General features: G+C 46.2%; 2 pseudogenes; one reads left to right on the top strand and one right to left on the bottom strand.

Annotated features, from left to right (window-relative positions):
- Positions 1-634: 634 nt before the first annotated feature.
- On the bottom strand, positions 635-2,072 carry LOC101412632 (tubulin alpha-1B chain pseudogene; annotated as a pseudogene).
- Positions 2,073-4,720: 2,648 nt separating this feature from the next.
- Positions 4,721-5,620, top strand: LOC101412202 (DNA replication complex GINS protein PSF2 pseudogene; annotated as a pseudogene).
- The last annotated feature ends 17,229 nt before the right edge of the window (positions 5,621-22,849 follow it).

The raw sequence follows: 22,849 nt of genomic DNA, 5'->3' as shown, positions 1-22,849 counted from the left end.
GGCACGGGAATCTGTGTTTCTTTTTTTTGTTGCGTCATCTTGCTGTGTCAGCTCTCCGTGTGTGCAGCGTCATTCCTGGGCAGGCTGCTCTTTTTTCACACTGGGCGACTCTCCTTACGGGGCGCACTCTTTGCGTGTGGGGCCCCCCTACGCGGGGGACACCCCTGCGTGGCAGGGCACTCCTCGCACTCATCAGCACTGTGCGTGGGCCAGCTCCACACGGTCAAGGAGGCCCGGGGTTTGAACCATGGACCTCCCATGTGGCAGACGGACACCCTAACCACTGGGCCAAGTCCACTTCCAACAGTTTGATATTGTTTATGAATTCCAAAAATAGATATTGGATTATGTTTGTAAACTGATCTGTTCCTCTGAGCATATTATACTGTATTGGATTCAGGGGTTTCACTTTTGATTAAATTATGATTAAGGCTTTGATTGGGCCACATCAGTAGGATGTTGAGTCCCTACCCCTTGGTGGGTGGAGACTCAGAGGAAACAACACGGCAGAGGAGTTAGTTGGAGTTTTGATCCCAGAGCCCAGGAAGTAAACACACAAGAAGCAGATACACAAGGAAAGAGAGAAGACTCCACTAGACATGGCAGAGGCCCCAGAGCTGAAGTACTGGGAGTGAGACATGCTGTAGGGCTGAGAAATGGGCACTAATATTCTCCTTCTTCCTCACCTTCTCCTTCAACAGAATCTACACCAACCTCCTCATAAGCCTTCTCGAGGGCAGCCATGTCCTCACGGGCCTCAGAAAACTCTCCTTCCTCCAGTCCCTCCCCCACGTACCGGTGAACAAAGGCACGCTTGGCGTACATCAGGTCAGACTCGTGGTCGAGGCGAGCCCAGGCCTCGGCAATGGCTGTGGTGTTGCTCAGCATGCACACAGCTCGCTGCGGCTTGGCCAGGTCGCCACCAGGAACCCCAGTGGGAGGCTGGTAATTCATGCCGACCTTGAAGCCAGCGGGACACCAGTCCACAAACTGGATGGTGCGCTTGGCCTTGATGGTGGCCATGGCAGCACTGACGTCTTTGGGAACCACGTGGCCCTGGTACAGCAGGCAGCAGGCCATGTGTTCACCGTGGCGAGGGCCGCATTTCACCATCTGGTTGGCCGGCTCGAAGCAAGCATTGGTAATCTCTGCTACAGAAAGCTGCTCATGGCAGGCTTTCTCAGCAGAGATGACAGGGGCATATGTGGCCAGAGGAAAGTGGATGCGGGGATAGGGCATCAGATCTCCATTCAGGGCACCATCGAACCTGAGGGAGGCTGTGATGGAGGACACAATCTGGCTAACAAGGCGGTTAAGGTTGGTGTAGGTTGGGCGCTCAAGATCAAGATTTCTGCGACAGATGTCATAGATGGCCTCATTGTCTACCACGAAGGCACAGTCTGAGTGCTCCAGGGTGGTGTGGGTGGTGAGGGTGGAGTTGTAGGGCTCGACCACAGCCGTGGAGACCTGGGGGGCTGGGTAAATGGAGAACTCCAGCTTGGACTTCTTGCCATCATCAACAGAAAGGCGCTCCATCAGCAGGGAGGTGAACCCAGAACCAGTTCTCCCACCAAAGCTGTGGAAAACCAAGAAACCCTGAAGCCCTGTGCCCTGGTCAGCCAGTTTGCAAATTCTGTCCAGAACCAGGTCGATGATCTCCTTGCCGATGGTGTAATGCCCGCGGGCATAGTTATTGGCAGTATCTTCCTTGCCTGTGATGAGCTGCTCAGGGTGGAAGAGCTGGCAGTAGGTGCCAGTGCGAACTTCATCAATGACTGTGGGTTCCAGGTCTACAAACACTGCCCTGGGCACATGCTTGCCAGCGCCGGTCTCACTGAAGAAAGTGTTGAAGGAGTCATCTCCTCCCCCAATGGTCTTGTCACTTGGCACCTGGCCATCGGGCTGGATGCCGTGTTCCAGGCAGTAGAGCTCCCAGCAGGCATTGCCAATCTGGACACCAGCCTGGCCGACGTGGATGGAGATGCACTCACGCATGGTGGCTACGGGATGGAAGGCGAAGACGACAGGAGCAGACACGGGTCCTGGTTACTGTTCCCAACAAGCTAAGAGTCGAGGTAAGTAACGCCTCCTTGTTTCTTAATAAACTCTTTACTCCCTTGCCTACCTGATGGCGTGTCCTTAAATTCTTTTATGTGACATAGTCCAAGAACATAGAAGCCCAGAATGCAGAGGGTTCTGCTAACACTATAGTTGTTTTATGTTTCCAGTATGCTGCCATGCGCCTTTGGGCCATCAGTCCCCCACTCCGAGGCAGAAAATCCTAGTGGCATAAGCTAATTGCTTTTCCAAACACTTCCAGGTAGATTCTAGTTCTGTCTGTCCAGCATGGTGGCCACTAGCCACACATGGCTATCGAGCACTTGAAATACAGCTGTTCCTGATTGAGATGAGCCATCAGTGCAAAATACACTCTGGATTTTAAACACTGACTATGAAAAACGGAAGGCGAAATATCTCCTTAATCATTTGTATTGACTACCTATTCAAATGATAATTTTTAATAACATAGTGGGCTAAGTAAAATACAGTATTAAAATTTTTTTTTAAAGATTTATTTATTTATTTCTCTCCCCTTCCCCCCACCCCACCTCAGTTGTCTGTTCTCTGTATCAATTTGCTGGATCTTCTTTGTCCGCTTCTGTTGTTGTGAGCGGCACGGGAATCTGTGTTTCTTTTTTTGTTGTTGCGTCATCTTGTGTCAGCTTTCCATGTGTGTGGCGCCATTCCTGGGCAGGCTGCATTTTCTTTTGCGTTGGGCAACTCTCCTTACGGGGCACACTCCTTGTGCGTGGGGCTCCCCTACGCGGGGGACACCCCTGCGTCTCAGGGCACTCCTTGCGCGCATCAGCACTGCGCGTGGGCCAGCTGCACACGGGTCAAGGAAGCCTGGGGTTTGAACCGCGGACCTCCCATGTGGTAGATGGACGCCCTAACCACTGGGCCAAGATCGCCGCCCCAGTATTAAAATTAATCTCATCTGTTTCTTTGCATTTGTTTAATGTGACTACTAGAAAATGTAAAATTATGTATGTGGTTTGCATTGTATTTCTGTTGGACAATGATGTTCTAGAATGTTCCTTCATAGTTAGAATAAATCCTAAAGTGTTGTCAGAATCTTCTGTTTTCTGGCCTGTAATGTTGCACTGAATTTCATGAAAGGGGTATGTATTTTGGTGTAATAAAGTTTAATTTTGCTACTCAGTGGTGAAGTTATGACTGCAACTACAATCATTCAATCCTTTTGAGGGGGAAGCAGTAATAATCAATATGTCAGTCAAATCAGACACTAAAATAACAAAATAGAGTGCTCATTAGAATATATATGGGCATAAGGACATATGCGTGGGCCATTTTCTCTCCCAAGAGGATTATCTTGATTCTATCTTAAAAAAGGAAGTTTTGAAGCACCTACATTGAGTCATCTTACATTAAAAGAATTCTGAGCTTGATAAAATGTTAGGTTTTTTGAGTCACATCAACCATGAAGATGGAGGATTGGAAATAAAGAGGAATCAATTCTCTCTGAGAAAAAATAGATGGAGGGCAGGGAGAGACTGTCTGGAGGTCTGCTCTGGAGCTCAGGACACCAGGGGAAGGCGAGACACCACAAAGAAGAGACGGGGACAAAGGAAAGGAGCTTCAGCTGGCTGACAAATCCTGTGAGAACTGAAAAAGCAGCCGCAGGCACCCATCCCCCCACCTACAGAGCAAAGAGCTGTCTGCAGACTGCAGCGGCTGTGAACTGAGGGGCTTTAGGGGTCCTCTTCCCCAAGAAAGGAGAGAGGGAGGGACACAACCCACAGCAAATTTAGATTTTGGCCAGCAAACTTGCTCTGCTGCATTGGAAGGGTCACCCACTTCCAGGTTGAGTGGGGCTGTGACATTGTTTTTACACTGAGAGCCAGCAGGGACCTAAAGATAATTCGCCTTCTCAAACACCCTCCTAACTGCCCCAGGCTGGTTGCTGAAGAGGCAGAGGGAAGATGTGGCTGGACAAGGATAGAGAACAGCCTCTGAAAATGTTTGTTTGTGAGGCATGGTCAGCTCTAAGGACCTTGCTTCTGCACTGCCCTAAAGAGTTCCACTGAATGCCTTCTCCATAGCACCCACCCTCTGAGCAGAGAGGTCTGTCCAAGAGCGCCATCTGCTGGCCAGACTAGAAAAGTGCATGAAAAGGGGGGAAAATAATAAATACATAAAAGGGGCAAAGCAGGTGACTTTCTGCCCCCCCCCTCCAAGGCCCTTGGAAACTGGCCTGCACCCCATTAATGGGCTCTTAGCCCTGGTTTGAGCAGTTAAACAGGAAGGGGCAATCCTAAATATCTAGAATAAGTTCAACCAAGAGTCAAAGAACAGTGATAACACACAGCTGCTTAACAGTAAATCCCTAGGCAAGAGAGAGAAACAGAACCTCAGAGTAAACTCAGCATCCGAATCAGATGCCTAGATATCAGCAAAAAACGACTACAAGCCATACCAAGAAAAAGGAAGATATGAGTCAGGGAAAGCAACAAATCAAAACTCCAGATGAGACACAGGACTTGAAACAGCTAATCAATGAAGTTCATACAAATCTCCTAAATCAAATCATGGACTTGAAGGACAACATGGCTAAAGAAATAAAAGACATTAAGAAGACACTGGAGCCTGGCCGCTGAGGGCTCCGCGGAGGCTGTGAGTCCCGGCCGCGCCCGGCGCCATGGAGGCGGCCGAGGTCGAGTTTCTGGCCGAGAAGGAGCTGGTCACCGTCTTCCCTAACTTCAGCCTGGACAAGATCTGCCTTATCGGGGGGGATCCGGGGCCTTTTAACCCTGGCTTACCAGTGGAAGTGCCTCTTTGGTTGGCAATTAACCTGAAACAAAGAAGTGTCGGCTGATCCCACCTGAGTGGATGGATGTAGAGAAGTTGGAGGTGAATCGGGACCATGAACGAAAGGAAGAAACTTTTACCCCAATGCCCAGCCCTTACTACACGGAACTGACCAAACTCCTGCTCAATCATGCTTCAGACAACATTCCAAAAGCAGATGAGATCCGGACCCTGGTCAAGGATGTGTGGGACACTCGCATAGCTAAACTCCGGGTCTCTGCTGACAGCTTTGGGAAGCAGCAGGAGGCACGTGCCAAGCTGGACAACTTGACCCTAATGGAGATGAACACCAGCGGGGCTTTTCTCACACAGGCACTGGGCCACATGCACAAGCTCCACACAAACCTCCAGCCCTCGGGAAGTACCCAGTCTCAGGACCTCTAGAGGACCTTGACTTTGTAAACGTTTCCCATCTGGTGGTAGGAGGTTTTCAGGGCAATTTGTGAGTGCATCAGGCTTCAGGAAGTGATAGAGGAACTCACAGTTGTGGAGTTCTAGAAGTATTTTTGAATGTCTAAAATACATGTGCAGTTGTGCAAGGAATGGATTCATAGGACTGTTGGAGAAGCAAGAGGTTTGTGGTTTGTCCTCAAAACTCAGTACCCTGGAACATTCTTTGATTCCACATCTATTTCTAGAAGCCAGCTTTATTTTTGGGGAGGGGAATAAAGGCTTTGGTAAAACAAAAAAACAAAACAAAAAACAAAAAACAAAAACAAAAAAAAAGGACACTGGAGGTGGCTGACTTGGCCCAGTGGTTAGGGCGTCCGCCTACCACATGGGAGGTCTGTGGTTCAAACCCCAGGCCTCCTTGACCCGTGTGGAGCTGGCCCATGCGCAGTGCTGATGCGCGCAAGGAGTGCCCTGCCACGCAGGGGTGTCCCCCACATAGGGGAGCCCTATGCGCAAGGAGTGCTCCCTGTAAGGAGAGCTGCCCAGCGCGAAAGAAAGTGCAGCCTGCCCAGGAATGGCACCGCACACACGGAGAGCTGATGCAACAAGATGACACAACAAAAAGAAACACAGATTCCCATGCCGCTCACAACAACAGAAGTGGACAAAGAAGATGCAGCAAATAGACACAGAGAACAGACAACTGGGGTGGGGGGGGGAGGGGAGAGAAATAAATAAATAAATCTTTAAAAAAAAAAAGAAGACACTGGAAATGGGTATTGCTCAAGTGGTTGAGTACCTGCTTCCCATGTATGAGGTCCTGGCTTTGATCCCCAGTACCTCCTAAAACAAACAAACAAATGAAAAAAACCCAACTCTCATTGGGGAGCAGATGTAGCTCAGTGGTTGAGCACCTGCTGCCCATATATGAGGTCCTGGGTTCAATCCCTGGTAATTCTAAAATAAAGAAGAGGATGACACTGAGTGAGCATAGAGAAAAATTTGAAATCTTGGATAGAAAAATAACAGAGCTTATGGGAATGAAAGATACAATAAGTGAGATTGAAAATACAATAGAGTCACACAACAGCAGATATGAAATCATGGAAGAAAGAATCAGTGACATAGAGGAAAGAACAACTAAAATTAAAGAGAAAGGAATAGGAAAAATTGAGCAAGGGTTCAGGGCATTGAATGATAACATGAAGTGCAGCAGCATACATCTTATGGGAGTTCCAAAAGGAGACGAAAAGGGAAAGGGGACAGAAAGAGTATTTGAGAAAATAATGGCCAAAAATTTCCCAACTCTCATGAAAGACATGTCTCATGAAAGACATGTCCAGGAAGCACGGGGCACTCCAATTAGAATAAATCCAAATAGACCTACCTCAAGACACATAATATTCAGTATGCCAAATGCCAAAGATAAAGAGAAAATTCTGATAGCAGCAAGGGAAAAGCAAACAATGGATGTCCAATAAGACTTACTATGCACCACACCAGGGAATCAAGAGTGCCAACAACTGAAAACAGAGAAATTGCATCCATCATCCATGTGGAATCTAAGCCCCCTCTTTTTTTTTTAATTAATTAATTTATTTATTTATTTCATCCCCCCCCCCCAGTTGTCTGTTCTCTGTGTCTATTTGCTGCATCTTGTTTCTTTGTCTGCTTCTGTTGTCAGCGGCACGGGAAGTGTGGGCGGCACCATTCCTGGGCAGGCTGCACTTTCTTTTGCGCTGGGCGGCTCTCATTACGGGCGCACTCCTTGTGCATGGGGCTCCCCTAAGCGGGGGACACCCCTGCGTGGCGCGGCACTCCTTGCGCGCATCAGCACTGCGCATGGGCCAGCTCCACACGGGTCAAGGAGGCCCGGGGTTTGAACCGCCTAAGCCCCCTCTTGATCTAGAGGTGGAGTGGACATCACCATCCCAGGGTCCACAGGATGGAGGAATAAAATATGGATTAGATATTCTTACTATGGAACTATTGTGACTAGTAATGGAAGAAATTGTAGCATCATGTGGAGAAAGTGGCCATAGTAGTTGCTGAGGGCAGGGAGAGGGAAGAAGAGATGTGATGTGGGGGCATTTTCAGGACTTGAACTTGTCCTAAATGACATTGCAGGGTCAGATGTTGGACTTTATGTATCCTGCCATAACCTACTGAATGTCCTAGGGGAGAATGTGAACTACAGGTAAACTATTATCTATGTGGTGCAGCAGTGCCCCAAAATGTGTTCACTGAGTGCGATGAGTGTGCCACAATGATGGAGGAGGTTGTTGGTATGGGAGGAGTGGGGTGGGGAGTACAGAATATACAGGAACCTCCTATATTTTTTAATGTAACTTTTTTTTTGGTGATGTATATATCTGCAAAAAAATACAATTTACAAAAACAGATGGGGTGGGAGTGGGGAGTGGGGTATATGGGAACCTCTTATGTTTTTTATTTTTTTTAATGTTTTTAATATAACGATCTTTGTGATCTATTAACTTTAACCAAAAAAAAGACTTATTATGGATTTCTCTTCAGAAACCATGGAGGCAAGAAGGCAATGGTATGTTATAATTATGGTACTGAAAGAGAAAAAACGCCAGCCAAGAATACTTTATCCATCAAAACTGTCCTTAAAATATTCACAGATAAAGAGAAATTAAGAGTGTTTGCAACAAGAATCCAGCTCTGCAGGAAACATTAACAGAAGTTCTGTAGCCAGAAAACAAGACAAGAGAGAGGCTTGGAGGAGAGTGCAGAAGTGAAGTTGTTGTATTTTTTTTATTTTAGGAGGTACCAGGGATTGAACCCTGGACCTCGTACATGGGAAGCAGGAGCTCAACCACTGAGCTACACCCACTGCCTGCATGTCAATTTTTTTTTAAGATTTTATTTTTTATTTCTTTCCCCTTCTCCGCACCCCCCCCCCCAGTTGTCTGCTCTCTCTATCCACTCGCTGCGTGTTCTTCTGTGTCCACCTGTATTCTTGTCAGTGGCACCCGGAATCCATGTCTCTTTTTGTTGCATCTTCTTGCTGCATCAGCTCTTCATGTGTGTGGTGCCATTCCTGGGCAGGCTTATGGGGCACACTCCTTGTGCATGGGGCTCCCCTACGTGGGGGACACCCCTGATGTGCACTACTTGAGCACATCAGCACAGCACGTGGGCTAGCTGCACACGGGTCAGGAGGCCCTGGGTTTGAACCGCGGACCTCCCATGTAGTAGGCGGACGCCCTATCCATTGGGCCAAGTCCACTTCCCCCTCTTATATTTTTTAATGTAACATTTTGTGTGATCTATGTATCTTTTTAAAAAAAAATAATAAAAGATTAAACATTTTAAAATTTTAAAAATAAAAAAGATGGGCAAAAATAAGATATGCATGAAAGGCAAAGGATAAAGTAGCTGAAGTAAGTGATGCCTTTACAGTAATAACATTGAGTGTTAATGTAATAAACTTCCCACTCAAAAGATACAGGCTGACAGGATGGATAAGAAAACATGAGCCATCCATATGCTATCTGCAGGAGACTCACCTTAGACCCAAGGATGCCAATAGACTGAAAGGGAAAGGGTAGAAAAAGATGTTTCACGCAAATAGTAACCAAAAGAGAACAGCGTAGCTATATTTGTATCAGACAAAACAGACTTTAAATGCCAAACAATGATAAGAGATGCAGAAGGCCATTATATATTAATAAAATGGACAATCCACCAGGAAGGAGTAAAAGTCATAAATATCTACACACCTAACCAGGGTTCCCCAAAATACATGAGACAAACTGGCAAAACTGAAAGGAGAAATAGACATCTCTACAATAATAGTTTGCCAGTCACATCAACAGATAGAACAACTAGACAGAAGATCAACAAGGAAACAGCTTGAACAATATGGTAAACGAACTGGCCCTGACAGACATATACAAAATATTGCACCCCAAATCAACAGATTATTCATTCTTCTCAAGTGCTCATGGATCTTTCTCCAGGCTAGACCACATGTTGGGCTACAACACAGGTCTCAATAAATTCAAGTTTGAAATTATAGGGAAGCAGATTTGGCTCACCTGATAGAGCATCTACCTACCACATAGGAGGTCCAGGGTTCAAACCCAGGGCCTCCCTGACCCATGTGGAGCTGGCCCATGCACAGTGCTGATGTGCACAAGGAGTGCCCTGCCACGCAGGGGTGTCTCCCATGTAGAGAGAGACAACTGGTGGGGGTGGGAGGAAGGGGAGAGAAATAAATAAAACAAATCTTTAAAAAAAAAAAGAAATTATACAAAGCAGCTTTTCTGATCATGAAATGAAGCTGGAAATCAATTATAGGCAAGAAAGGGGAAAGTTTGCAAATATATGGAGGCTAAACAACACACTCTTAAACAATCAGTCGGTCAAAAAAGAAATTGCAAAACAAATTAGTAGATATCTTGAGACAAGTGAAAATAAGAACACAAAATAGCAAAGCTTATGGGATGCAGTGAAGTCAGTGCTGAGAGAGAAATGTATAGCCCTAAAGGCCTGTATTAAAAAAGAAGAAAGAGTTAAACTCAAAGACCTAACTGAACAACTGGAGAAACTAGAAAAAGAATAGCAAACCAATCCCAAACCAAGCAGAAAGAAATAACAAAAATTAGAGAAGAAATAAATGAAATTGAGGAAAAAAAAAAGAGAAAATCAACCAAACCAAAAGCTGGTTCTTTGAGAAAATCAATAAAATCGGCAAGCCCTTGGCAAAACTAACAAAGAAGATGCACATAAAAATCAAGAATGAAAGGGAGCAGAAAGCGGATTTGGTTCAACTCATAGAGCATCCGCCTACCACATGGGAGGTCCAGGGTCCAAACCCAGGGCCTCCTGACCCATGTGATGAGCTGGCCCACGTGCAGTGCTGATGTGCACAAGGAGTGCCCTGCTGTGCAGATGTGTCCCCCATGTAGGGGAGCCCCACACACAAGGAGTGTGCCCCATAAGGAGAGCCACCCTGAGCAAAAAAAAATGCAGCCTGCCCAGGAGTGGTGCCACACATATGGAGAGCTGATGCAGCAAGATGACATAACAAAAAGAAACACAGATTCCCAGTGGTGCTGACAAGAATGCAAGTGGGAAGGGGAGAGAAATAAAATAAATAAATAAATAAATCTTTTTTTAAAAAAAAGAATGAAAGGGGGGACATTATAACTAACTCCACAGAAATAAAAAGGATCATAAGAGGATGTTATGAGAAATTGTATGCTAACAAATTAGATATCCTAGGTGAAATGGGAAAATTCCTAGAAAAGCATAAACAACCTACTTCTATGAGAAATACAAGAACTCAAAAAATCAATGACAAGCAAAAAGATTGAATCAGTCATCAAAAATTTTCCAACAAAGAAAAATCCAGAACCAGATATCTTCACAGATGAATTCTACCAAACATTTTGAGAGTTAATACCCATCTTGTTTAAACTCTTCCAAAAAATTGAAAAGGAGGGAAAATTACCCAACACATTTTATGAAACCAACATCACTGTGGCAGTTTGGGATTATTTTATGAATCCCAAACAGAGAAAGATTATGTTTGTAAACTAATCTATTCATCTGGGTGTTATACCCTTTGATTGTATTAGATTCAGTTGAGAGGACTTTGATTAGATTACTTGTTAAGATTCTTTTTTTAATTTTTTAAATTATTATAATTAAAGAAGTTTTAGACTACATAAAAGTTACATAAAAAATATAGGGGGGGAAACGGACTTTGGCCCAGTGGTTAGGGCGTCCGTCTACCACATGGGAGGTCCGTGGTTCAAGCCCCGGGCCTCCTTGACCCGTGTGGAGCTGGCCCATGCGCAGTGCTGATGCGCGCAAGGAGTGCCCTGCCACGCAGGGGTGTCCCCCGCGTAGGGGAGCCCCACGCGCAAGGAGTGCACCCATAAGGAGAGCCGCCCAGCGCAAAGGAGGGAGCAGCCTGCCGAGGAATGGTGCCGCCCACACTTCCCATGCCGCTGACGACAACAGAAGCGGACAAAGAAACAAGACGCAGCAAAAAGACACAGAAAATAGACAACCGGGGAAGGGGAGGGGAATTAAATAAATAAATAAAAATAAATCTTTAAAAAATATATATATATATGGGGGGGAGGGAATCGGATTTGGCTCAACTGATAGAGCATCCGTCTACCATATGGGAGGTCTAGGGTTCAAACCCAAGGCCTCCTGACCTGTGTGGTGAACTGGCCCATATGCAGTGCTGTTGCACACAAGAAGTGCCATGCCATGCAGGGATGTCCCTTGCATAGGGGAACCCTACATGCAAGGAGCACGCCCTGCAAAGAGAGTCACCCTGTGTGAATAAAAGCACAGCCTGCCCAGGAGTGGAGCCACACACATGGATAGCTGATGCAGCAAGATAATGCAACAAAGAGACACAGATACCTGGTAACTGCTAACAAGAATGCAAGCAGACACAGAAGAACACACAGTGAATGGACATTAAAGCAGAAAACTGGGGGGGCTGGGAAGGGGGGAGGAAGGGGAGAGAAGTAAATAAAAAATAAATCTTAAAAAAATAATAACTGCATTTTCCTCTGACCCAATGTACTATTTAAAAAAAAATTATAGGGGGGGAGTGGATGTGGCTCAGGTGACTGAGCTCCACCTACTACATGGGAGGTCCCAGGTTCAGTTCCCGGTGCCTCCTGGAGAAGATGAGCAAGACAGTGAGCTGGCACATCAGGTAGGCACAGCGAGCTGACGCAACAAGATGACCCAACAAGGAAACACAAAGAGGAAAGACAATGAGAGACACAAGAAAGCAGGGAGTTGAGGTGGCTCAAGCAGTCGAGTGCCTCTCTCTGACATGGAAAGTCCCAGATTCAATTGCCAGTGCCTCCTAAAGAGAAGATGAGCAGACACAGAGCACACAATGAATGGACACAGAACAGACAGCTAGCACAAACAACAGGGGGATGGGGAATAAATAATTTTTTTTTAATAAGACAAATGACCCAATTTTTTTTAATGGGCAAAAGACCTGAATAGACATTTTTATAAAATAAAAATACAGGGAAACGGACTTTGGCCCAGTGGTTAGGGCGTCCGTCTACCACATGGGAGGTCCGCGGTTCAAACCCCGGGCCTCCTTGACCCGTGTGGAGCTGGCCATGCGCAGTGCTGATGCGCGCAAGGAGTGCCGTGCCACACAAGGGTGTCCCCCGCGTGGGGGAGCCCCACGCGCAAGGAGTGCGCCTGTGAGGAAAGCCGCCCAGTGTGAAAAGAAAGAGCAGCCTGCCCAGGAATGGCGCCGCCCACACTTCCCGTGCCGCTGACGACAACAGAAGTGGACAAAGAAACAAGACGCAGCAAATAGACACCAAGAACAGACAACCAGGGGAGGGGGGGAAATTAAATAAATAAATAAATCTTTTTAAAAAAATAAATAAATAAAATAAAATAAAAATACAAATAGTGAAAATGCACATGAAAAATTGCACAGCATCACTGACTATTAGGGGGTGTAAATCAAAGCTATGAGGAGATATCATTTTACACCTATTAGAATGGCCACTATTAACAAAACAGAAAGCTACAAGTGTTGGAGAGGATGTGGAGAGATAGGATTGCTTATTCTCTGATGGTGGGAATGGTACAGCCACTGTAGAAGTCAGTTTGGCAGTTCCTAAGGAAGTTACGTATAGATCAACCATGTGACCCTGCAATACCACTACTGGGTATATCCCCAGAAGAACTGAGAGCAGTGACATGAACAGACATCTACACACCAAGGTTCATAGCAGAGTTACTCACAATTGCCAAAAGAGGGAAACAACCCAGGTGTCCACAACTGACAAATGGATAAACAAACTGTGGTATATACACATGATGGAATATTCAACTGTAAGAAGAAATGAAGTTGTGAAGCACATGACAACGTGGTTGAACCTGGAGGATTATGTTGAGTGAAGCAAGCCAGACACAAAAGGACAAATATTATATGACTTCACTCTTATAAACTAAATATAATAAGCCAACTCATGGTTTAATAGCTAGAATATAAGTCACCAGAGAAAAGAATGTAGTTAGGGAATGAAAGCTGAAGTTTAATCTGTGCAGAATTGGTAAAAAGTTGTTTTTAAATGTTTGGAAAACGGGAAGTGGCTGTGGCTCAACTGATAGAGCATCCGTCTACCATATGGAGGGTCCAGGGTTCGATCCCCAGGGCCTCCTGACACATGTGGTAAGCTCGCCCACGTGCAGTGCTGATGTGCACAAGGAGTGCTGTGCCACACAGGGGTGTCCCCTACATAGGGGAGCCCCACGTGCAAGGAGTGCGCCCCTTAAGGAGAGCCACCCCATGTGAAAAAAGCACAGCCTGTCCAAGAGTGGCACTGCACACACAGAGAGCTGATGCCGCAAGATGACGAAACAACAAAAAAAGAAATGGAATTTCCCAGTGCCACCAGATAATGCAAGCGGACACAGAAGAACACACGGCAAATGGACACAGAGAGCAGACAATGGGGGAAGGGGAGAAAAATAAATAAAAAATAAAATAAAAATAAATAAATAAAATGTTTGGAAATGAATAGAAATAGTGAAAGCACATCATAGGATTTGTATTTAGGAGCACTAACATATAGGTATAATAGTGGTTTGGGTTTTTTTGTTCTTTTTTTAATATTGATTGAAGTGTAGAATGCACAACTCAGTGATCATACCAAATGCCATTGATTGTACACTTTAGATAAACTGTACAGTTTATGAACAAAAAAATAATACAGTGGATTGGGGGAAAATACACCCAAATGGAAGATATATTGTTAGTAGTAACACTTTGAGGATGCTCTTTCATAATTTGTTACAAATGTGTCCAAGAATGCAAGGGATTTGTGGCGAGGTGATGTATGGGAGTCCTGTATGGTCTTATACATGTTTATTTTGTAAATTTACAATTTTAATTATAGACTTACTGTTTATGTATTTTCATGTATGAATGATATACTTCAATAAATTGTTTTTATATTTATTTTATTTATCTCTCCCCACTCCTTCATTGTTTGCACTTGTCTGTTCATCTTTTTTTTTAAGATTTGTTTCTAATCACATGAGACTTCTATTGTATTTCTTTGAAGATACATAGATCACAAAAAAAATGTTACATTAAAAAAATCCAGGCAGCGGACTTGGCCCAGTGGTTAGGGCATCCGTCTACCACATGGGGGGTCTGCGGTTCAAACCCCGGGCCTCCTTGACCCGTGTGGAGCTGGCCCATGCGCAGTGCTGATGCGCGCAAGGAGTGCCCTGCCACGCAGGGGTGTCCCCCGCGTAGGAGAGTCCCACGCGCAAGGAGTGCGCCCCATAAGGAGAGCTGCCCAGCGTGAAAGAAAGTGCAGCCTGCCCAGGAATGGCGCCGCACACACGGAGAGCTGACACAACAAGATGACGCAACAAAAAGAAACACAGATTCCCGTGCCGCTGACAACAACAGAAGTGGACAAAAAAGAAGACACGGCAAATAGACACAGAGAACAGACAACCAGGGTGGGGGGGTGGAAGGGGAGAGAAATAAATAAATCTTTAAAAAATAAACAAAAAAATCCAAGAGGTTCCCACATCAACAACCTCCCTCATCACTGTGGCACATTCATTGCATTTGGTGAATACATTTTGGAGCAATGCAGCACTGCATGGGTTAGAGTTTGCATTGTAGTTTACACTCTCCCCCAGTCCATTCAGTGGGTTATGGCAGGATATACAATGTCCTGCACCTCCCTGCAATACCATTTAGAACTACTCCAAGTCCCAAAAATGCCCCCACATCACATCTCTTCTTCCCGCTCCCTGCCCTCAGCAACTACCGTGGCCACTTTCTCCACATCAGTGCTACAGTTTCTTCCATGACTAGTCACAAAAGTTCTATAGTAGAACACAAGTAAGTTCACTCTAATCCATATTTTATTCCTCCATCCTGTGGACTCTGGGATAGTGATGTCCACTCCACCTCTGTAACAAGAGGGAGCTTAGATCCCACATGGTTGATGGGTGATTTTTTTTTTTTTACTTACTTTATTTTTCTTTCTTTATCCCTCCCTTCCCCTGGATGGTTCACTTATCTGTCTGATCATTATTTTCTCGCCTTCTCCAGGAGGCACCAGGAACCAAACCCAGGACCTCCAATGTGTGAGAGAGGCATCTAATCACTTAAGCCACCCCCATTCCCTGCTTTGTTGTGTCTCTCGTTATGTTTTCCCTCGTGTCTCTTGTTGCGTCATCTTGTCATGCCAGCTTGTCATCCTGCTTGTCCTCTTTAGAAGGCACTGGAATCTCTACTCCCTGCTTTGTTGTGTCTCCCTTTATGTTTTTCTTCTTGTGTCTCTGTTGCGTTATCTTGTTCTGTTAGCTTGCTGTGCCTGCCTGTCACACTAGCTCACTGTCTTCTGTAGGAGGTACTGGGAACCGAACCACTGACTTCCCACGTGGTAGCCGGAGCCTAATCGCTTGAGCCACATCTGCTTCCCTAAACTGTTTTTAAAATGAAAAAAATTTAGATTTTTCTAAAAACTGGATTTATTGTGCTATGGCTTTTGATGTTTTTGTTTTTTTTTTTTTCTTTCGAAACCTGACAAAAGTAATATGTTGAAAAAACTAAAAGTACAGATTCTGGGATCAGAATGCCTGCCTCAGTTTCTATCTGCAAGCTCTGTGACCTTGGGCAAGTTATTTCAGCTCTCTGACACTCAATTTCTGTATCCTAAAAATGGGATATGACCTACTCCATAGGGTGGTTATCAGATTAAATGAGATCATGCGGGTAAAGCAATGAAACCAGTGTGTGATACATTATTAGTGGTCCATTATTGGAAGCTCTTATAATAATCATCATTATTATTTACTAACTCTATTAGATACAATATTGTATTGTTATTATTATTATTCAGCTGGTTCACAGGAGACCATAATACTGTAGATTATGTAGATTATGGAGGAAGCCATAATCCTGTGTTCTCAGGGAATTGATAGCAATGAAAAGGGTTTGAGAGATGAGAGAAAGCCAAGAGGGAAACGGACTTGGCCCAGTGGTTAGGGCGTCCGTCTACCACATGGGAGGTCCGCGGTTCAAACCCCGGGCCTCCTTGACCCGTGTGGAGCTGGCCCATGCGCAGTGCTGATACGTGCAAGGAGTGCCGTGCCACGCAGGGGTGTCCCCCGCGTAGGGGAGCCCCACGCGCAAGGAGTGCGCCCCGTAGGGAGAGCCGCCCAGCTCGAAGGAAAGTGCAGCCTGCCCAGGAATGGCGCCGCCCACACTTCCCGTGCCGATGACGACAACAGAAGCGGACAAAGAAACAAGGCACAGCAAATGGACACAGAGAACAGACAACAACTGGGGGGGGGAGGATTAAATAAATAAATAAATCTTTAAAAAAAGAGAGAGAGAGAAAGCCAAGAAACCAAAGGAGTCATAACAAGAAGGAGAAAGTGATTGATAAGGCCAAATTATCCAGGTGATAAATATAAGGATTAGAAGGAATCTATTGGTTTGGGCTGATGGAAATGTTTTTTGGTAATGGATACTGGTGATGGTAGCATAACATAGGGAGTGTAATTAGCACCATTGAATTATAGAGCTGAGTATGGTTACTGGAGGAAAATTTAGAGTGTATATATGTTACTAGAATAAAAATTTTAAAAAGAAACATAAGACTCCCTATTGATGACAGTGCTCAGGGGTTTACCTTTTTTGAGTCCTAAAGAATCCCAAAAACCATTTGGGGATGGGGAGAGCATTGTCTCTAAGTCTCCATTCTCCTCTTCATCCAGCTAAACCCATGGCCACCAGTGAAAGATTACATCTCCCAGCCTTTCTTGTAGCTAGGGGAGGCTGTGGACAGACTTCTGGCCAATGGGATGGGAGCATAAATTTTTGCAACTTCCAAGGTGATACTGCCTTCTCTTCTCCCTTTCTCATTCAACTGATACTTTGTTGTGGCCATGAAACACCTCAGGCCACGTAAATGAGCCCAATTCCCTAGGGATGGAGACCAAGCTGGAAGCCATGGTGAGCTGCAGTTATATACCCCAGAAGGACATGTCCTCAGTCTTTTTCCATCCCCGTGGGTGTGCACTCATGTAAATTGGACCTTTTGAAGAGATTGCTTCCTCCCAGATGTGGCCCACCTCAGTCAGGACGGGTCTTCATGCTTCGTGGCGAGAGAGAAGCCACGGAGAGCAGCCAGGAGCCAATGGCACCCGGAAGAGAGAGAAGACACCGCATCGTGCACGGCCACGTGACACAAAAGCCAAGGAACCCCGAAGACTGCTGGCAGAGACGCCCTGGCAGGAAGCCAGCCTTCCAGCCTCTGGAACCGTGGGCCAATACATTCCTGTAGTTACGCCAACCCATTGCATGGTATTTGTTTTAGCAGCTGGGGTCTCTGATACTTTGGAGCTCCCAAACCAGCCCATTATGGTTTCTGCTCAGATTCTATGAGAGAAATAAACCTCCATTTTGTTTAAGCCACTATTATTTTGAGTCTGCAAGACAGCAAATAAGGCCCTATCCTAAATAATTCAGTTAGACGTCGAGCAGTTGTGTACTCCATCTACAGTCAAGCACTATGGGGGTAACTGAGCAATTGTCCCAACAGGAGGGAGTGGACTCAATCATTTTACCACCTGCCTCAAAAGTGAAATTTCTAAGTTAATATATATGTATATTTACCTCTCTCTTACCTGAAGGGAAAGTGCCTCTCTGTTCTGGAATAAAAACAGAAAAAGCCAAGCCAACATAATCCCCAAAGGACAATTGAACAAAAGATAGGTCAGTGTTATGTTTTGCTCCTCCCTTACTTTTCTTTTTAATTTTCTGAGGATGGGGCACAGAAATCTTGAGGTACTTGCTCAAGAAAACTAGTCATGGTTTAGAAAGCCAATCCTGTTCCTTGAGCAGTGCGCTAGGTTGGATCGTGCACCCCAACAAACACATGTTCCTAATCTTCATGCTGGGCTGGGGTGTGACCCACTGTCTGTCGGACGGCTGGGAGACATTCTCTTTAGTTGAGGTGTGGCCCAACTGAATGAGGGTGGGTCTTAAGTCAGATCGCCAGGGGCCTTATAAAGAGAAGTCTGCTGGAAGAAGCTGGAAATCGGTGGTAACCTGGAGGAAAAAGTATCAGTCAGAAAGAGGGAGATGCATGAAGAGATGTCAGCCCCCTCCAACACTGGAGTCAGGGCCACCAACAGAAGTACAACTCCCACAGCACAGAAAGCAACAGGCTCTACTCACCGAGAGGAGACAGAAAAACCCCTTCACTGGTGGCCTTCGCATGGGTGCCCCATGGCCAGCGGCCTTGATCCACAGAGATGTCCCACGCACAGTTCTCATGTGCTCTTGTGCAGCCGCGGCAGAGGAACCGTGCTCCTCCCTGCCGGGACAGGTATGCCAGGGACAGGTGTGAGCTGAAGGTCCTAAAGCATGCCCACCACTGTCTCCACATCAGTGATAACAGCCCTTCTATTGCTCAAATCACAGTAAGTCTGTAGTAGTGAAGCCAGCTAGTAAGATAGGGAATCCATAGACCGATCTGGAACCTGGCAAGAAGTCCACGTGGACATCGATACCCCCAAGCTGGCTGCTGGAAGGCCCTCCCCAAGAGTCTGCCTTTCAGAACTAGACTTCCTGCAGAAGCCAGGGGAAGCCCCGGATATTCCCCAAGGACCTTATCACTGGGCCCTCACGGGGGATTGATGGGGGTAATCAATCAGAACAGCTCACAGCTGGAACTCCTCCCCTGCCATAAGCAAAGGGGTGGAATAATTAATGGTTTAAAGAGCAGGCACATGAAGCAGATTTGGCTCAACAGATAGAGCATCCCCTACCACATAGGAGGTCCACTGTTCAAAGCCAGGGCCTCCTGACCTGTGTGGTGAGCTGGCCCATGCACAGTGCTAATGCACACAAGGAGTGCTCTGCCACGCAGGGGTGTCCCCCACATAGGGGAGCCGCACGCACAAGGAGTGTGCCCCATAAGGAAAACCACCCAGTGCAAAAAAAGTGCAGCCTGCCCAGGAGTGGCTCCACACACATGGAGAGTTGACACAGCAAGATAATGCAACGAAAAGAGACACAGATTCCCGGTGTCGCTGATAAGAGTATAAGCGGACACAGAAGAACACACAGTGAATGGATACAGAGAGCAGACAACTGGAGTGGGGGGGCCGGAGAGAAAAAAAAATAAGTCTTTAAAAAAAAAAAAAGAAGGTGCAAGGCCCGAATTCTCTCTGTCACCTTTGGACCCCGATTCTGGTCACCTTCTCTCCCCACTTGGGTCACTACGCAAGTAAACCTGAGGATTTATAATCCATAATGGGAAATTATAGGCTGTAAATCAACCCTCTTCATCACTTTTCAGCCCCTTCCTCTTCACCTAGGACCCATAGTCTGTTATTTTCTCCCATTTCTCTTCACTCCCTGACTGAATAAACTACAGACATATTTTCAAAATTCATTTCCACAGCATAGTCAAGAACCTAGACAAAATCCAGTAGCATACTTGGCGAGCCAGCCAGGAGCTTATTGGTGAGTGCCTTTAGCCTGTTTAATGCCTTACTTTGGTTCTCCATTTTAAAGGGGATCACCTACGAGCCCCCACAGGACATAATCCCAGGAGGGAAGAGGCTGGGGCATGGGAATTCTCCACATCCACACTGCATGCCCAGGCTTGTGAGATCTGACCCTGGCTGGGACAGCTGGGGCATAGAAAGTGGCTCAAATCACGGCCCTGCCAAGACAGAGGTTCCCCGGCAGAGCGCTGGGTCCTGCAAAGCTTCTTTTTTGAGCGCTTTTAGCAGCAGGAGGCTTTGCCCTCAGCTGCTGCTGCCTTCTACTCCTCTCCCCTCCGCAGCAGCATGGCAATGCTGGAGAGCAGGGGCTTGCCCCTCCTAGCGGGTCCATGCCTTTGCAAGCAGCCTTCCCATCTGACCACACCCAGCTACCTGGGGGATGAAGTGGGAAGGCCGCCGGCAGACCCAAGATGTGTGCCATGGGAGTTCCCCTTGGCACAGGCCAGGATACCCTTGCATAATTAACCTTTACCCATGTTTTACCTTCCTACTTCTTGCTGCTGAATTTCCCTTTACAGGTTTGTGTTACAACGCATTAGAATGTCTTAAAAACTGGGAAACTGGGAAAATGCCTTTGCTACCAAGGAAGTGATGGCCTCAGGGCCCCAAGGTCTGTTAGCTAGAACAATTGATCTCTAATCACTTGATGGTCTTTTGATGGGAAACTCCTGGACAGTAAAGTCATAAAACTAGGATGTTGTAGCAATTTGATATGGTTATGAATTCCAAAAATAGATATTGGATAATGTTCATAATCTGGTCTGTACCTGGGCATGATTAAGTTATGATTAGGGCTTTGATTGGGCCATGGCAATAAAGGCATTGAGTCCCCAGATAAAAGGCATGGCAAAGGACAGAGGTGAGAGTTTTTAATGTTGGAGTTTTGATTTTGGAGTTTGATGCTGAAGTCTTAAGCTGGAGCCCTGGAAAGTAAGCACACAGAGGAAAGAGAAGCAAGACCCAGGAAGAAAGGAACCCTGGACCCAGAGATAAGCAAGACCCTGGAAGGGAGGAACCCAGGAAGCCTGAACCCTGGCAGACATTGGCAGCCATCTTGCTCCAACAAGTGAAAATAGACTTTGGTGAGGGAAGTAACATGCATTATGGTCTGATATCTGTAAGCTCCTACCCCAAATAAATACCCTTTATAAAAACCAACCAATTTCTGGTATCTTGCATCAGCACCCCTTTGGCTGACTAATACAGAATTTGGTACTGAGGAGTGGGGAATTATACCAAAATGCTGGAATGGATTTATAAATAGTAAGGGAGGAATTGTGAGATGTTTGATGGAGAAAACCTGGACTGCTTTGAAGAGATTGTGATAGTGATATGAATACTAAAGAGACTTTCTATGATGCCTTAGAAGTAAATGATAAAAATATTTTTGGAAACTGGAGGAAAGGTGATCTGTGTTTTAAAGTCACAGAGAACTTAGCAAGATTAACTCCTGGTGTTGTATGGAGGGCAGAATTTGAAAATGGCAACCCTGGGCATTTAGCTGAAGAAAGTAAACCTGGAGAATGAAGCTAGGCTTCTGCTTGCAGCTTATAGCAAAATTCTAGATGAGAGAGATATGCTGAGGACTGAACTGTACAACACAAAGAAAACAGAAACTGATTCTGGAAATTCCAAGTCTCTGGAAATCAAACTCCCAGATGATGGTGCCCCATTGGAGGACTTAACTAAACTTGGAGCTGGTAAATCAAGATTGAAGATGCAGTTATCTAGGAAAGACTTGTGGAAAGTCTTATGTCTGATGGCTTGGATCCCTGCTTCCTGCATTCTAAACCAACAAGATTTTTGAGAGAGCTGTATGAACAAAACCACTGTCAGCCTAGAATAAAAAGGACATAGAAAGGAGAGACTGAAGGAGAAACAGCTTTAAGAGGAAGACCATGGAATCTGAGATCTGGAATTAAGACATCACCGTGGACCAAGAGAGGACCCCACCCATGTGTATGGGAGGGTGAGTTTGCCCCAGCAGTTGAAGAGGGTGGATGCTTCTGTCCGATGTTCTGGGAGAGTTTTGCTGCCCCAGGGTACAGAGAGGGTGGAGGACATTCCCCAAAGATTAGGATAGTTAAGGTCAGCACCCCACAGGTCTGAGAGGGGTGGGCCTGTCACCCATGGATTAGAGAAGGCCAGTTGGTCACTTATTGCTCTGAGAGGGTTGAACCTGTATGCCAAAGGTTAGAGGTAATGTTGTCTTCACATCACTGTATGGGGGTTTAAGATTCTAACCCAAGGATTGGGTAAGGTGTGGCAATCACCCCAACACTCTTGGAGGGAGACGTCTGGCACTTGGTCAGTACCCAGATGCTTGATGAGGGTGGAACCAAGAAAATGGCCATTGGGCAAGCTGGTGGAAAGGGCGGGTCCCCATATGGCCCCAAGGAGAAGAAATCATCTTCTTAAGAATGACTCTTGACCTAACGGGGGCAAAATGGCATCTGAGTGAGTGCACCTTATAATCTCTCCTGCAAAGAAGTGGCTGAGTAGGTTTGGAGTCCTGCTGGACTGGGCTGTCTTGGGTGTTTGCAGGGCAGGAGGTGTCTGGACATGGATTTGGTGGGACGGTGACAGAGGAGATTCTTGCAAGAGATAGAATTTTGGGTCTCTTTCACAGAGGTCAGGTTTGAGCATGGGGCCCTTCCCCCTGGGGCTGGTGGCCCAGCAGCAGCGATTCCTGGAGGCTTTGCTGGGCTGGGGAGTTCCTAAGCCCTGAGTGGGCTGTTTCGGGGGCCTGCAGGGTGGGAGGTGTCTGGAAGTCGATTTGGTGAGACAGTGACAGGAGGAGATTCTTGCGAGAGGTGGAATTTTGGGTTTCTGACTCGGAGGTCAGAGCTTCTGGCTGGACCCCCTCCCCCTAGGGCTGGCGACCAGGCCATGGCAGTTCTTGAAGGCTTTGGAGTGCAACGGCACCCCCAGCAGGCTGTTTTGGGGGCTTGCAGGGCAGGAGGTGTCT

This window comes from Dasypus novemcinctus, chromosome 18 (assembly GCF_030445035.2).
Source record: "Dasypus novemcinctus isolate mDasNov1 chromosome 18, mDasNov1.1.hap2, whole genome shotgun sequence".
NCBI lineage: Eukaryota > Metazoa > Chordata > Mammalia > Cingulata > Dasypodidae > Dasypus > Dasypus novemcinctus.
Note: the sequence above shows the minus strand (reverse complement) of the source record. Positions and strands in the feature narration are given on the sequence as shown.